Here is a 14,571-nt window from a genome sequence, read left to right as displayed (position 1 = left end):
GTGTGTGTGTGTGTGTGTGTGTGTGTGTGTTTTAGGAAGTTGAATAGGATTTTTACTGGCAATAAGATGTATTATTGTAGTAAAAAATGTCACCAAAAATAATTTTAGTGAAAAGGGTAGAAATGTTAACGTAAAAGACTTATTTGATAATATAGGACTGTAAACTTGATTAACTTAGTTAATGAATCCTCAGATAGTATCAATGTGGATATAAATATTTAGCCATCTCTCATTCTGGTTTAATATCCTATTGTATAATCATTTATTGCAAGAGAGATTGCCATTCCAGTTTAATAGCATAACATAATATAATCAGTTACTGTGAAGGATACTCTGAAATTCTTTTAAAAATTATTTTTACTTAATTTATTTTAAACTTGATTTAATTCATTATTATTAAAAATAGGTAGTACTTGAGGAGTGGAGTGGGAGAATATTTTTGTTTTTGAAGGAGTTTGTTTCCGATTCTAGGAAATGGGAAATGATGCCTCTGTTTCCAATTTTTATAAGAAGGCTTATTAAAACTAATAACACAAAAGAAATTTAAATGAATGAATTTAAGACTGTTTCTCCTGACTCTATATCTCATGCCTTTTAGTTTCTGGGATACAAAAGTCTTGTGTACCTACCCGTGGCAACACAACTGTGACCATGTGTAAGATGCCCAGGAATAAGTGTCAGGATCTATTCCTTCCTATTAAAGTCCATTGTGGGATACAGTCCAGAGTAAGAAACATAGAAGTCAAGCAACAAATATTAGCTAGAGACAGCTGCTCAGAGATTAAGGTTAGGCTATCATTGACAATGTCAGGAACACTGAAGCCTATGAGGAAGGGAATTAAAAGTCACAGAATCTTAGCATAGAAGAGCCATCTCATCCAACATCCTCAGCAAGTCACCCAAAAATATGTTTCTTGAAGATCTCCAGTGAGGCAGAATCCATTTCTGAGTAGCTCCCTTCATTTTGCATCTTCTTGAGGAAGTTCTAAATAGAACTCGTGTACAATGTGTTCTTAATACAATTCAGGATCAGATTATTTTGGTGTTGCTGTTTCATGATTCCATCATGTTCAGTTTACATTCTACTAAAACTTCCATGTATTTACCACATGTTCTGTTTATTGGCCAATTTTGAGTTTATGAATTGATATTTGAACACAAGTATAGATCTTTATATTTATCTCTCCTACTTTTACTTTTAAGATTTAACATATTGTTATATGAAGAGTTTTTTTTAGGGGAGGTTAACTATTTTTCCTGTATATGAAGTCCCACTCTCTATAGTTTTCAGTTATCTGCAAATTAGATAAGCATTCTACCAATACCTTTATGTCACTGATAAGAAAATTGAATAGTAAATAGTATTGGGATGATCTCAGATACTTCAGAGAACTCTACTTGAGACTTTTCTTCTCATTGGGCCTCGTCATTTAGGAGGTCATAGATCTTGAGAGATTATAAAGCTGAAAGTGATCCTGAGAGACCATGTAATCCAGTCTCTTCATTTTACAGATCAGGAAAATGAGACCTGGAGAAATGAAAAGACTTATCCAATGTCACACAGGACTAGAATTTAAAACTTAGCTCAGGTGATTTCAAATCCATCATCCTTTTCACTACAGTTACCATGAATCCACTCAACTATGGTCTTATCTAGCCCACATCTCTCTATGCTTTGTACAAAAATAAGACAGTTTATCTAGATTTCTGTAATGTGTTGAACAATTTTTGTGGCACTCTCAATGTCTGCTAGTGTAGCAACTTTAATTAAAGGAGATATTGGAGTCCATGATCTTTTCTATATGAAGCCTCTTTGAAATCACCACTTTTTCTTTTTAAGTGTTTGTGAGCCAACTCTCTAATATGATGCTTTCTAGAATTTTACCAGAAAGCATTCACTCTTACTGATCTAGGGATTACAGGTACTATATACAGTTATTACTTTTGAAAATTTAGACATTTACTCTCTTAATACTTTTTCACTTTCCCTGTTTCTCACATTCTTTCCAAAATCATTGACAAGCAATCATATTTGTCATTTTTTTTTTTCAGTAGTGTATAATGTGATGCGCCTGGTGATTTCAACCCGTATGTAGTAACTCTGTAATTCTTACTTATGACCTTACCTGTTTTTATTTTCAACTCACTGTTACATATTTTTGGGGTTTTTGTTTTTTGTTTTTTTGTTTGTTTGTTTTTAGTCCACAGGTCATTCTCATTGGTAGGGAAAATGGGAACTAAATTAGAGTTAAATAGTTGTTCCTTTTACAAGACTTGTCTTTCTGTTTATTCTAGTCATCTTATCTGTCTGTCTGTCTTAATCTAGTTTAATGAATTTTTTATGTTGTCTTTTGCATAAGTCTGAGCTCATTCTGAGTTTTAAAATTCTTATGGGGAATGTGATAGTTATTTGTCATGTTCATCCTCAATTAGAGACTTTGTTTTTTCTTTTGAAAATTAATAAACTTTGTTGGACATAATGGCATTTAACCTGCAATCTTTGCTGCTAGGGAAGCTAAAGCTGATGTATCATTTGAGCTTAGGAATTCTGACATAGTTGTCTACACTTAAGTCCAATTTCAATATGGTGTGCCCTCAGCAGCAGCACCAACCTAAGGATTAGAGAAGCAGAGCACCTTTAAATTTCCATGTCAGTGACTAGTGGGATCAGAGCTTTCAGTGATCACTGCCATTAAAGTAAAGATTAAAAAGAGAAAAATCTACAGAGTGACAGATGAGTTCTTTTTGTATCCATACCCATTCATTTAGACAACTCCTCATTTAATTACAATATTTTTGAATCTTTAGACTTTTATTTTTGAGAAAGTATTATTCTTGAACCATCTCCTTCCCCTCCTCCACCCACTCACCCCAGGCCTTTGGAATCTCATTTATCTTTTCTTTATGTTTTGAACACTTGGCAAAAATCTGAAGTGTGTGTCAGACTATACCTGTCTTTCCTCTCCCCCTATCACTAAATTTGGAAGGAAAGTCACATTCCCCAGGATTTACATATTTCTCTTTAAACAGTTATTTCTTAGAGATTAACATTAAAGAGTGAGTTACTTTTCCACAGGCTGAGTACAAAACAAATGAGGCTAGAATAACATGGAATCCTTAAATACCAGGCCACACCTGACCACATCTGCCTCAGTCTGCCCCAGATTCAAAGGTTAAGGTCTACTTGCCTGTAAGCATTCTCCTCTTTTGAACTCTAATTGACTTTTTGCTTTTGCAGGCAGTGACACCCCTCTCTATGCCTGACTCCACCTTTTTCCTCATGATTTGACAAAGTTGTTTCTATATGTAGGGATCAGAAACTATAGCTCTGAGTGTTATTAGTGTTTATGAATGCCATGAAAAAAGAAAAGCCATTGATATCTTAGTTGCCAAATCTAAGGACACTCATACTTCTTAATCTGTTGATAGCATTTTACCTTGCTGAACAGTTTGGTTCTTTCTGGTTGTTTCGAACTGTCTTTTTCTTGGTTATCTTTTTACTTCTACAACTTAACTATTACTTCTCAGTAATGTTCCCTAATAATGGATTTTCTTCTAGTGCTCTGTATTGGACCTTCTTCTTACTTTTGTGTCTTCATAAGCATATAGGGATTTTAATTCTCATCCTATGCAAATGATTCACAAATCTATGTATCTGGCCCCAGTTCTTTATTTCAAAATGGGTCCCATAGATGTCTTAAAGTCAATGATTTGTCCAAAACAAAATTTGTTTTCTTTCTGCCAAAACATGTCCCTTTTCCAGTCTTTCCTTTTTCACTTAAGGGTCCCACCATCTTTCCAGTAACCTTGTTATCCAACCTCATTTATCCTCAATTTTTCACTCTCATTCAACTCATATACCTAATTTCTTGTCAAATCTTGTCATTCTACTTCCTCCTGAATATGTCCCTTTATCACCACACATACATTAAGTACTTTTTTTTTTTTTTTTTAAGATTACCTCTTCATTCAGGTAAGGCAGTAACTTTATAATTGGTCCCAGAAACTATCTTAACTGATGTATTTTCCATCTAGCTGTCATCCATTTTCCTATAGTATAGATCTGGGCATATCACTCCTTCGATTCAGTAATTTCCATTGGTTCCTGTTACCTTCAAAATCAAATCCAAACTCCTTTGTTATATATGCTTTTCACAGATGGCCCTATCTTACCTTCTTACTTTATTATGCATTGCAAGCCTTTATACATACTCTGCTGTCCTGCTAAACTGACTTTCTTGTTATCTCTCATACATTTGCACTTATTATCTTCCATGCCTGGAATGCTCTCTTTTCTGCCCTCTCTCACTTTATTTTTTTTTAACTAACTTTTAAGACTCAGCTCAAATCCTATGTTTTGTAAGAGGCTTTTCTTGGTATCCTTCCAGCCCTGCCAATTGCTAGTGTCTTTCCTTCTGAGTGTATTACTGTTTGTCTGTCCTATCTTATACATACCTAATTATTTTCATTTTTATTTTTCCCATTAAAATGAGTTTCTTGAAAGCAAGAACTGGTTTTGGCTTTTAGCATTGTGCTTGTCACATAGCATTTAGACTTAATAAATGTTTGTTGACTGACTGACTTCAATTTGTGAGTTCCCCCCTCCAAACCTCAAGTTGAAAAAAGGGGAGGAGGAAAAATCATTGTGTTGATTTGCTTATATGGTGAGTCATCAGCCCTTGAAGTAGTTGCTTTCAGAAGAAAGGGAAAAAAAACCCAAAACAGTCATCTGTTTTAAAATTTTGATGGCTCAAAAATGAGGTGCCATGGACTTTAAAAATTCACCATTGGAAAGCTTCACACAGCTGCAGCCAACTTCAAGAAAAGACGTGTTCAACCAGATGGCCTATACTGGCCTCTTTCCCAATACTGTGAAAGATATATTATTCCTTCCCAGGGTAACTTGGGGAAAGAGCTGATTGTGGAATTAAAACAACCAATGTATAATTAACCCCTGTTTTGGTCAATGTTTCCTACACAGTTTGGATAATTGGCTCACTTTACCTCCATAAAGGAAGGCAGCTGTTTTATTGGTTGGTATAATATATTAGGACAAAGAAATCTGAACCTTGTTACCAACTTTGCTTTGAAAATGCTCAGAATGTGACCTTGAACAATTTATACCTCTGTGCCTTTTACTTTTTTCATTTGAAAAATGAATATGTTTGATGTATGTACCCACTTATGAGATCAATACTTTGTTTTTTAATTTTTATTTCTTTTTATCATATTTATAATAACAACTTTTTATTTTTCAAAATATATGCAAAGATAGTTTCCAACACACATCACTGCAAAATCTTGTGTTCCAAATTTTTTCCCTCCTCCCCCCACTTCTTTCCTCTAGACAGCAAACAATCCTACATAGGTTAAACATGTACAATTCTTCTAAACGTATTTCTACATTTTAATAAGTGCTTTAAATAGGAATGAGTGTAAATAAAAAGTATTACAAGGATCTTTTGTTTTTAAATAAACTTAATAATAATAGCTAGCATTTACATAGCACTCTAAAGTTTGCAAAATACTTTATAAAGACCAACTCCTTTGATCTTCACAATAGTCTTGGAAAGTAGTTGCTATTATTATTCCCAAAACCAAGACAGGCAAAGGTTAAATGACTAACCTAGAATCACAACAAGCTAATAAGAATTTTCCTGTCTTTAATATAAAACATAGGACAGCATAGAATTTCAAATATACAGTCTTTCAAAGAGCCATTCCCTCTAGGGGGATAGAGAATCTCTTGACTGTCCTGCATTCTGGGGGAAAAATAAGAAAGACCCCCTACATTCAATCATGTGAAAAAACTGCCACAGTGTTCCTACACCAAGAAGCATACCATTATCCTGACCACCACCCAAAGCCTTAGTCAATTCTTTTTAAACTGTCTTCACGTCATCATCATTTGCCTATGGTTTATTTACAATGTCTAAAGCAGAACTAGCACAGAGTAAGTAGCTAAATAAAATGTTTATTGGATTGGATAAAGGATATCATGCAGTCACTTAGGTTTGCAATTTCAAAAGCATTCTTGATTTCTTAGTGTCTGACACACACTCCCTATCAACCCCCCCCCCCATACTTCTGTCTCAGATATACATTCAGTTACTCAATCTAGTCAACTTTATCTCAACATCTCTTCTTTCTCTCCATTTGTACAATCAAAGTCCTTATTATCTTTATTCTGTATTATTGCAATACCTTCATAATTGATCTCTTTGCTCTTAGGCCCTTTTCTCCAAATTGTTCTTTTTACAGTTTCTAAGTTGAAATTCGTGAAATTAGGATTGACCATATTATTCCTTTTCCTGATCAGTTTCAGTGGCTTCTTGTTACCCCTGGAATATGATAGAAATGCTATTTGTTTGACATTCAAAGCCAATCTTGCTACTTTTCCAAGTTTATTGCATGTTATTTGACTTCCTGCACTTTCTACTATAGCCAAACTGCCTTATTTGTTGTTATACAACTACAGTAGTTCAACTTCTGTTTCCATGCTTATCCATAGACTATCATCACCTGTACCTCTGGAATGCTCTTGTATTAATTACAGACAGTAATCTCTGCCTCTTACAATCTCTAGATTCCTTCAAGGTTCAGATCAAGTGTAACCTTCTCTTTAAAAATTATTTTTATGTTAAACATATAGAATCCTTTAAAATATATTTTCATTTTTTTCATGTTGTAAGAAAAATCTGATCAAAAGGAAAAAAAAAGCCACGCGAAAGAAGAACAAACAAAGAAACAGAAAGGTGAAAATAGTGTGCTTCTATATAGACATTCAGGCTCCATAGTTCTCTCTGGATGTGGTTGGCATTTTCCATCCCAAGTCTATTGGAATTGCTTTGAAACATCGCGTTGTTGAGAAGAGCTAATGTTACTGTGTAACAATGTTTTTTGGGTTCTGCTTACTTCACTCAGCATCAATTATATATAAGTTTCAGAGCTTTTCTGAAACCATCCTGCTCATAATTTCTTATAGAATAATATTTCATTACCCTCAATTTCCCAGTTGATGGGCATCCACTCAATTTTCAGTTCCTTGCCACTACAAAAAGCTGCTACAAACATTTTATACATGGGAGTCCTTTTCCCTCTTTCATGATCTCTCTGGCATATAAACCTAGTAGTGACATTGCTGTATCAAAGGATAATGCAGTTTTATAGCCTTTGGGGGATAGTTTGAAAGTCTTTCTTGATCTCCTTCTGTTGCAAGCAACTTTTTCCTTGAAAAAAATCACTTCATATTTTGTATGTATTTATCTTTCTTTGTATTATTTCCCCTAATAATATTAACTGCTTGAGAATGAGAATCATGTTTCTTTTTGTGTTCTTGAGTACATAAGTACTTGGCACATAGTAGATATTTAAGAAATGTTAACCTGCAATAGAAATAGAGCTTTGCTTCTTTGATGAAATTCTGTGACAAAATGGGATTCATTCTACAAAATTTAGTTAAATTGAAGTGTTACCCAATTTAGCTAATAAGAAATTTTTTTAAAAACAAAGATATAAAAATTAAAATACCATTTAAGTTTGGATTCCTAGAACGCTTATAGAATTGAAAACAAGTCAAATTATTCTTAATATATTAAAGTAATCCCACTTTGGATGCTCTTCAAATTAACAAGGATTTATTAAGCATCAGCTATGTGCCATATTTTCCTATGAACAAATTGGGGGTTGATATTTGAACCTTCAATCTCTCTGCATGTTTAAATATGACATTATATAATTATCATAATTATATTCAGCTTTCAAAGTTAAAATTAAGAGCTTAAATCTTTAGGACATCACCTATGTACTATTAAATCTATGTAACTGGTGTCACTGGCAGCCAATATTTTAATTCCACTTTTAATGTCTGTATGCCATCTTCTTGGAAGGCATATTATTTTCATATAATATTGATCATATTATTTCAGCTCATATTTCTTAGCAAATCTACTCTTAGATCATATGATCTTTCAGTGTTAAATGGTGTTTTATTTAGATTTCTACAGAATGATTGATTAAAAAATAGAGATGTGAAAAGAATAGTGAAAAACATTTTGAAGTATATGCTGTATGGGCAAAGATATAATAGAAATTATAAACAATGAAAGTAAATGTAAAGAAAATGGTCATACTGGAACTACAATTAGAATTGTACAAGACTTATCAGCAGCTGCAATAAAAGACCACAAGTCTTGGAATCATATCTACAGACAAGCAAAAAGAGCTAGTCCTGCAGCAAAAAATACCATATCCAATAAAATTATCTATGATTTTCAATAAGAAAAAATGGACATTCAACAAACTTTCAGATTTTCAGGACTTTTCTATCAACCAAAGCCAAACTTAGCAGAAATATTAATATATGAGCCAATATCAAAGAATAATTTTAAGGAATTCAGTATAGACAAACTGTTCCACATGGAAAAGTATACTTTGTGTTTAAGATTTACATCAACAATATAATAAGTTCAAAAGAAAGATTGAGAAAAGTAAAAATAATCATGTTATACAAATGAGGTGCAGAAGAATACCCACAGGAGCATTAGAGAGGGGAGGAGGAGGGCTCATAATTCTGAAAACCTACTCAGTGGGTTCAATTGGCAACACTACATATATTCCATAAAGTATATATCACCCTCCAAATTTATAAAGAAATTAGGGGGGATGGGGAAAATGGGGAAGCAAAGGGTGAGGGAAGAAGACAAGAGAGGGATAAGTAATAGTAAGCCAAGTTATGGATCAGAATTTAATGAAAGAACAGGAATAGGAAAGTCATGTGAGCTATATGTGTGTGAGTGTGTGTGTATATGTATATACCTATATATGTATACATGAATATACTTTTTCTTAATTGTAGCTTGCTTCAGGGTGGTAGGGGAGGTGAAAGGGAGATAGATAGGTGTGTTTCTGAGTGTGTGAATGTATATATCTACATTTGTATATATAAATACTTTCTTAACTAAAGACTGCTTGGGGATGGTAGGAAGGAAGAAAGTTTGAGGGGAGGGATAATAAAGTAAGTTATCCAGCAGAGAATAAAAGAACAATTTACAAGGAAGTAAAGATGGACACTCATTAATATAATTTCTTTTATTGATATGTATGTGTATACACACACACACACACACACACACACACACACTTTAATTGTCATGATATTCGCTGGGCACATAATAAAGTTCTCTTTTGTTTTGTTTTATTTTGTTTTGTATTGCTTTTCTGTTTTTCTTGTTGATTATTCTGTTTCTTCAAATAAAAAATTTTGGGGAAAAATGATCAACTTCATTAAGTTTCATCTAAACAAATGTTAAAATAAAGAGGTTGTACTGTAGTTCATTTTTCTTTATTACCATTCAGAAAAAAAAATCAAATCTGAATTTATAAGCTTATACATTTTCAAATTTGCCCAACTTTTTGAGTAAATTTTACATAATATTAAAAATTATGTATTTTTAATTTTTTTAAAGTTCAAAATTAAGTTATAAATACCTTGCTTGAAACAATTTGACTTTTTTTAGTTTTTCATTGATACTTTGTGGTACTTACTCATTTACGACATCAACTTCAGATTGCTAATTCAGAATTTTATAGAAACTAACCACCAACATTCTACTCCCATTTTAATGTTTTGGTCAAGATTATGCAAAGTCATATTATTTTAAGAGATTGATTAAGATGTGACATATTGAGTATAATATAAATGAAGAATTTAGTTTGTCTATATTGAGTAGAATTACTGCTTTTATTCTACTTTTTAAGAGGCCAAAGTTGCCAATTTGATTCTTGTTGCAGGATAGTTGTATTTACATATAGATTATTAAAAAGGCCATAAATTTCATTTCCCAATTGTATATACTGTTAAGTGAAGGAGTGGACACTGAGCAAGAGAGTATTGTTATCATTATTAGTAGAATTCAAAGGTAGTTAATACAATTTTATTCTTCATATTTGGCAAGCATCATCTTTTAATTTAAATTCACATAATGAAATGTTATCTCTGCAGTTATTCTTGGCTAGAACTTTTAGTTCTTCATCAAAAAGAAAGGAAAGATATTTTGTTTGTTTTGGTATAAAGAATGGTATCAATTGATTCTTCACCTAAGTTTCTGGCTTTATCTTAGTTGAATGATGATTATAGAGAATTTTCAGTGAAAGAGATCATGGAGAACATCTGGTACAGGTTTATTAACTTGGGGTCCATGAACTTCACAGAAATCCAGGATGGATTTCAAGAGGTCTGCAAACTTGGGTAAGAAAAAAAAAATCTTTACTTTTGTTAAACTTTAACTGAAATTTAGCATTTTTTTTTTTTTTTTCAAATTTGTCAGGAGGATATAGGCTTTATCCCTCTGTAAAAGAAATCCATGATGCACACTTTAAAAGATGAAGAACCCTTGGCCTTTTCTAGTTTCTTTATTCTACACCTGAAAAAAACTAAGCCTAAGAAGATATAAATTTTTTTCAGAGATTTCAGCACAGATCCTGAATCAATGTTATTTCCAATAAACCTGCTGCTTTTAATAAAAAGAATTATAATCTTTTATCAGATAGTCATTACTTCTAAATCTAGTTAGTTCTCAAAGGGGATATTTTGTGTTGTTCATTCATTCCAACCTTATGTGTATGTATGTATACATATATATGTACATAGATGCATAGGTACATGTGTGATGCATTGTTGTTGTTCAATCATTTCAGTTGTATCCAATTCTTTGTGACCCCATTTGGGGTATTATTGGCAAAAATACTGGAGTAGTTTGCTATTTTTTCTCCAGACCATTTTACAGAAGAGGAAATGAGGTAAACAGGGTTAGGTGACTTGCCCAGGATCACACAGCTACGAAGTATAACTTAGCATCTATTGCTAAATATCACTATGATAGATAGTTTTTTTTTTTTGGGGGGGGGAGTCCAATTTAATATTGCTACTTTTCATTTTTTAAAAAATATAGCTGGAAAATAACAATATGGACATGTATACATATATTGTATTTAACATATTTAACATGTATTGGTCTACCTGCCATTTGGGGGAGGAGGTGGGGGAAGGAGGGGAAAAATTGGAACAAAAGGTTTTGCAACTGTCAATGCTGAAAAATTACCCATGAATATATCTTGTAAATAAAAAGCTATTAAAAATAGCAAATGTCTTATATATATATATATATAAAACACAAAAGTATATAGCTGGTACTTTTTTATGTATCCTGTGCTCAACCCAGAGGACCTTGTGTAGCCTTTAAAAAAATTTTATTCTGAATGATCCAATGATCCAATAAGGACATTCATGTTTCAGTTCTTTTCATTAAGAAATTGAATAGCAGAATTCAGTATATTATTGATAATTATATCTAAAGATTTGTTTTTGTTGAATAATTATATTGCTTAACAACATAGTTAAATAGTTTAAAAATTCTTGCTATGCAGTGTCTCTTATGTGCACCATAAGAAAAATGCTAGGATAAACATAGACTTTTTTTTTTTTTACCACAAATTTCTCATTTGTGAAATACTTTGATAAATTATACAAGGCATTATTATTAAATTATGGGGGGGGTTACATAAAGTCACTTCAACCAGCTAACATGGCAAAGTTCAGACACCATTAACTAGTTATAGTGTAAAAGTTGGAGGTTTTCTGATCTGCACATGTGTCTCTGTAGTGGTTTCTTATATTGCAACACAATATTTCTATTGAACATTTATTTTAGTACAAAGCATGCATAGAGCTCTTGTCTTATAAGATTGAGAACATTTTAAAACATGGTGTGCTGTGTGAGGAAATTCAGAGAGTGTCTGATAAGAGTACTAAAAACCCCAGGAGCTTTGATCAAGTGCCAGCTGTTACATCAGTCTTGTTTGTAATCATTCTTGCTGATCTGTGACCTTGACCTTGTACTTCAGTCTGTATGTCAAATCTATTTTAGGAATGGGAAACCATAGTTGAGTTTTAGTATTTATATTTTTATTCTCATAGGATATGTTCCCTTTTATAATATAAAGACTAAGACACTTCTAGGAGAAGAAGGTACATTTTCTATAATTTTCTTTAGATACAGATTGAAAAATATTATGCTTTTGAAAACTGATGAAATCAATAGTCACTTTTTGTTGATATTTTGTGAAGTTTGAAGAAGCTAGAAATGTATTTTTTCCTTTAATATACACATTGTAAAATACAAAAATTAGTCATTGCACTTTGTTTTTGTTAAATTGTTTTAAGATGAACAGATGATATTTAATTTTAAATTATCTTTTGTACTGACTACCATTGAATTTTAAAAATCTTTTTATAGATATTTCATTCTGTCCTATAGGTATATTCTTTAATAATGCAGTAAATTATTTACAGAACAAACAACTAATATATAAGGCTAATCTTGGAATTAGAAAGTAATGTTTAACCCATTTGATATTTTGATTGGCCCTCATGATCTCATATTATTTTGTTTTCATGTAGTTTTGACTTTAAGTTAAATTATTTTTAGGTAAAGTAAAAAATGAAATGCAAATATAATTATTTGGTGAATTTGGTTAAGGTACTCAGGACTTCTGCAAAGTTAATGTCAAATGAGTACCTATTTTACGTTATTTTAAATCATTTATTTCTGTTATCCACATAATTTCTCAATTAGCTTTTTCATTTGATCTGTACACACAGTACCTTTAAAAAAATCTTTGCTACTGTTTTGAACTTTACACAATATGTTATTTGTTATGTGGTAAACAAAAATTTTATGTTTGAATAGGTTTCTATTTAGTTTTAAGTAAATTCCAATATGAGCTTTTCTGGCTTCACTGAAATAGCGAATAAAGAATATCCTATTTTGTGTTTATTTTCATACTCCAGAATTTATTATCAAAAGCTATAAAACATTATTAGTTTTTACTATTTCTATACTTTTGTGTGGCACATCATTTTGTGGATAAAATAAAATATATTTATATAAGTTGATATTTATTTATCAAATATCATTTTAGAAATAACTTAAGAAATATATATGTTCAGTATTTGGATTAAGATACACATTAATATTTCCCATATGCTAAATCAGCTTATTTTAATTGGTATTAATAACCTTTATGAAGCAAGCACATGTTTTCTTTTGCTAATGCCTTTCATTATAACAATCCCTAAATCCTACTTCCCCCTCAAAAAAACAAACAAACAGATTGTTCTGTTCCTCTGGACCCATCTTCGTTTTGGGGAAAGATATGAGCTTTAATAAGCTTTAAGGTAGCATGGTAGAGTGGAAAAAAACATTTATTCCCTGTATGATTTTTGATACGACACTGGCCTCTATAGGTATCTGGTTTTTGATAGTTAAATGAAGGGATTAGAGTAGATAAATAGTCTTTTTTGAGATCATATTGTGATACGCTTCGGCACTGATATTGTTCTTAATAGTGCTCTTCTTAAGGACATTAACATTTTCTTTTTTCCCCTTTAAAATTTTTATTTTTCCCTTAATTATATATTAACACAATTTTTGAACATTTTCTTAAAGTTTTGAGTTCCATATTTTGTCCTTCCTTGCCTCCCTTACCTCTCTTCTCCTTTTCCTTACCTCTGCAGAAGGTAAGCAAATATAGGTTGTTACATATGGAGTCATGTAAATTTTTTCCATATTAGTTATTTTGTATAAACAAAATGAAAATAATAAATAATAATATTGAATAAAAAAAGAAAGTGAAAAACGGCATGCTATAGTCTGTATTCAAACAATATTAGTTCTTTCTCTGGAAGTAGATAGTATAGTTCATCATTAGTCCTTTGGGATTGTCTTGGATCATTTTACTTTTGATAATAGCTAAGTCATACATGAACTTTCATGAATACTACATGAAATGGTTAGAACTAGGAGAACATTGTACACGATAACAGCAAGATTATATGGTAATCAATCCTATGAATGTGGTTATTTTCAACAGCAAGGTGATTCAGGCCAGTTACAATGGTCTTGTGATGAAGAGAGCCATCCACACCCAGAGAGAGGGCTGTAAGGACTGAATATGGATCACAACATAGTATTTTCACTTTTTTTGTTGTGCTTGCTTGCATTTTGTTTCCTTTCTGATCTGATTTTGTGTGTGTGTGTGTGTGTGTGTGTGTGTGTGTGTATGTGCGCGCGTGCGCAGCATGATAATTATGAAAATATGTATAGAAGAATTACACATGTTTAACATATATTGTATTTCCTGCTGTCCCCTAGACAGTTCTAGGGGACTAGGGAACAGGGTGGGGAGGAGGGGAGGAAGAAAAAAATTTGGAATACAAGATTTTGCAAGAGTGAATGCTGAAGAATTATCTGTGCATATGTTTTGAAAATAAAAAGCTTTAATAAAAAAGTTTAAAAATAAATTTAAAAAAGAGAATAGTTGTCATTTACAATTCTTCATCTTGCAGTATTATTGTTACTGTGTACAATGATTTCCTGGTTCTGCTCACTTCACTTTGCATCAGTTCTTATAAGTTTTCCAGGCTTTTCTGAAATTATCCTACTTGTTATTTCTTGTACTGCAAAAATATTCCATCATAATCTTATACCACACTTGTTCAATCATTCTCTA

At 31.9% G+C, this 14,571-nt stretch overlaps 1 protein-coding gene across 3 annotated transcripts in view; it reads left to right on the top strand.

Moving 5' to 3' along the window:
• NRIP1 (nuclear receptor interacting protein 1) overlaps positions 1-14,571 on the top strand; it is a 137,685-nt gene that overhangs the window by 98,753 nt on the left and 24,361 nt on the right. The window contains exon 1 of one of the 3 annotated variants that reach the window (XM_031959167.1): positions 9,494-10,249. The exons of the other annotated variants lie outside the window; for them this stretch is intronic. The gene's annotated coding sequence lies outside the window, so the exon portion shown is untranslated. Of the gene's footprint in view, positions 1-9,493; positions 10,250-14,571 lie in introns of those variants that run through there. 3 annotated transcript variants of the gene reach the window in all.

The sequence above is a fragment of the Sarcophilus harrisii genome, chromosome 3 (assembly GCF_902635505.1).
Source record: "Sarcophilus harrisii chromosome 3, mSarHar1.11, whole genome shotgun sequence".
Taxonomy (NCBI): Eukaryota; Metazoa; Chordata; class Mammalia; order Dasyuromorphia; family Dasyuridae; genus Sarcophilus; species Sarcophilus harrisii.
This window is presented reverse-complemented; position numbering and strand designations above follow the sequence as displayed.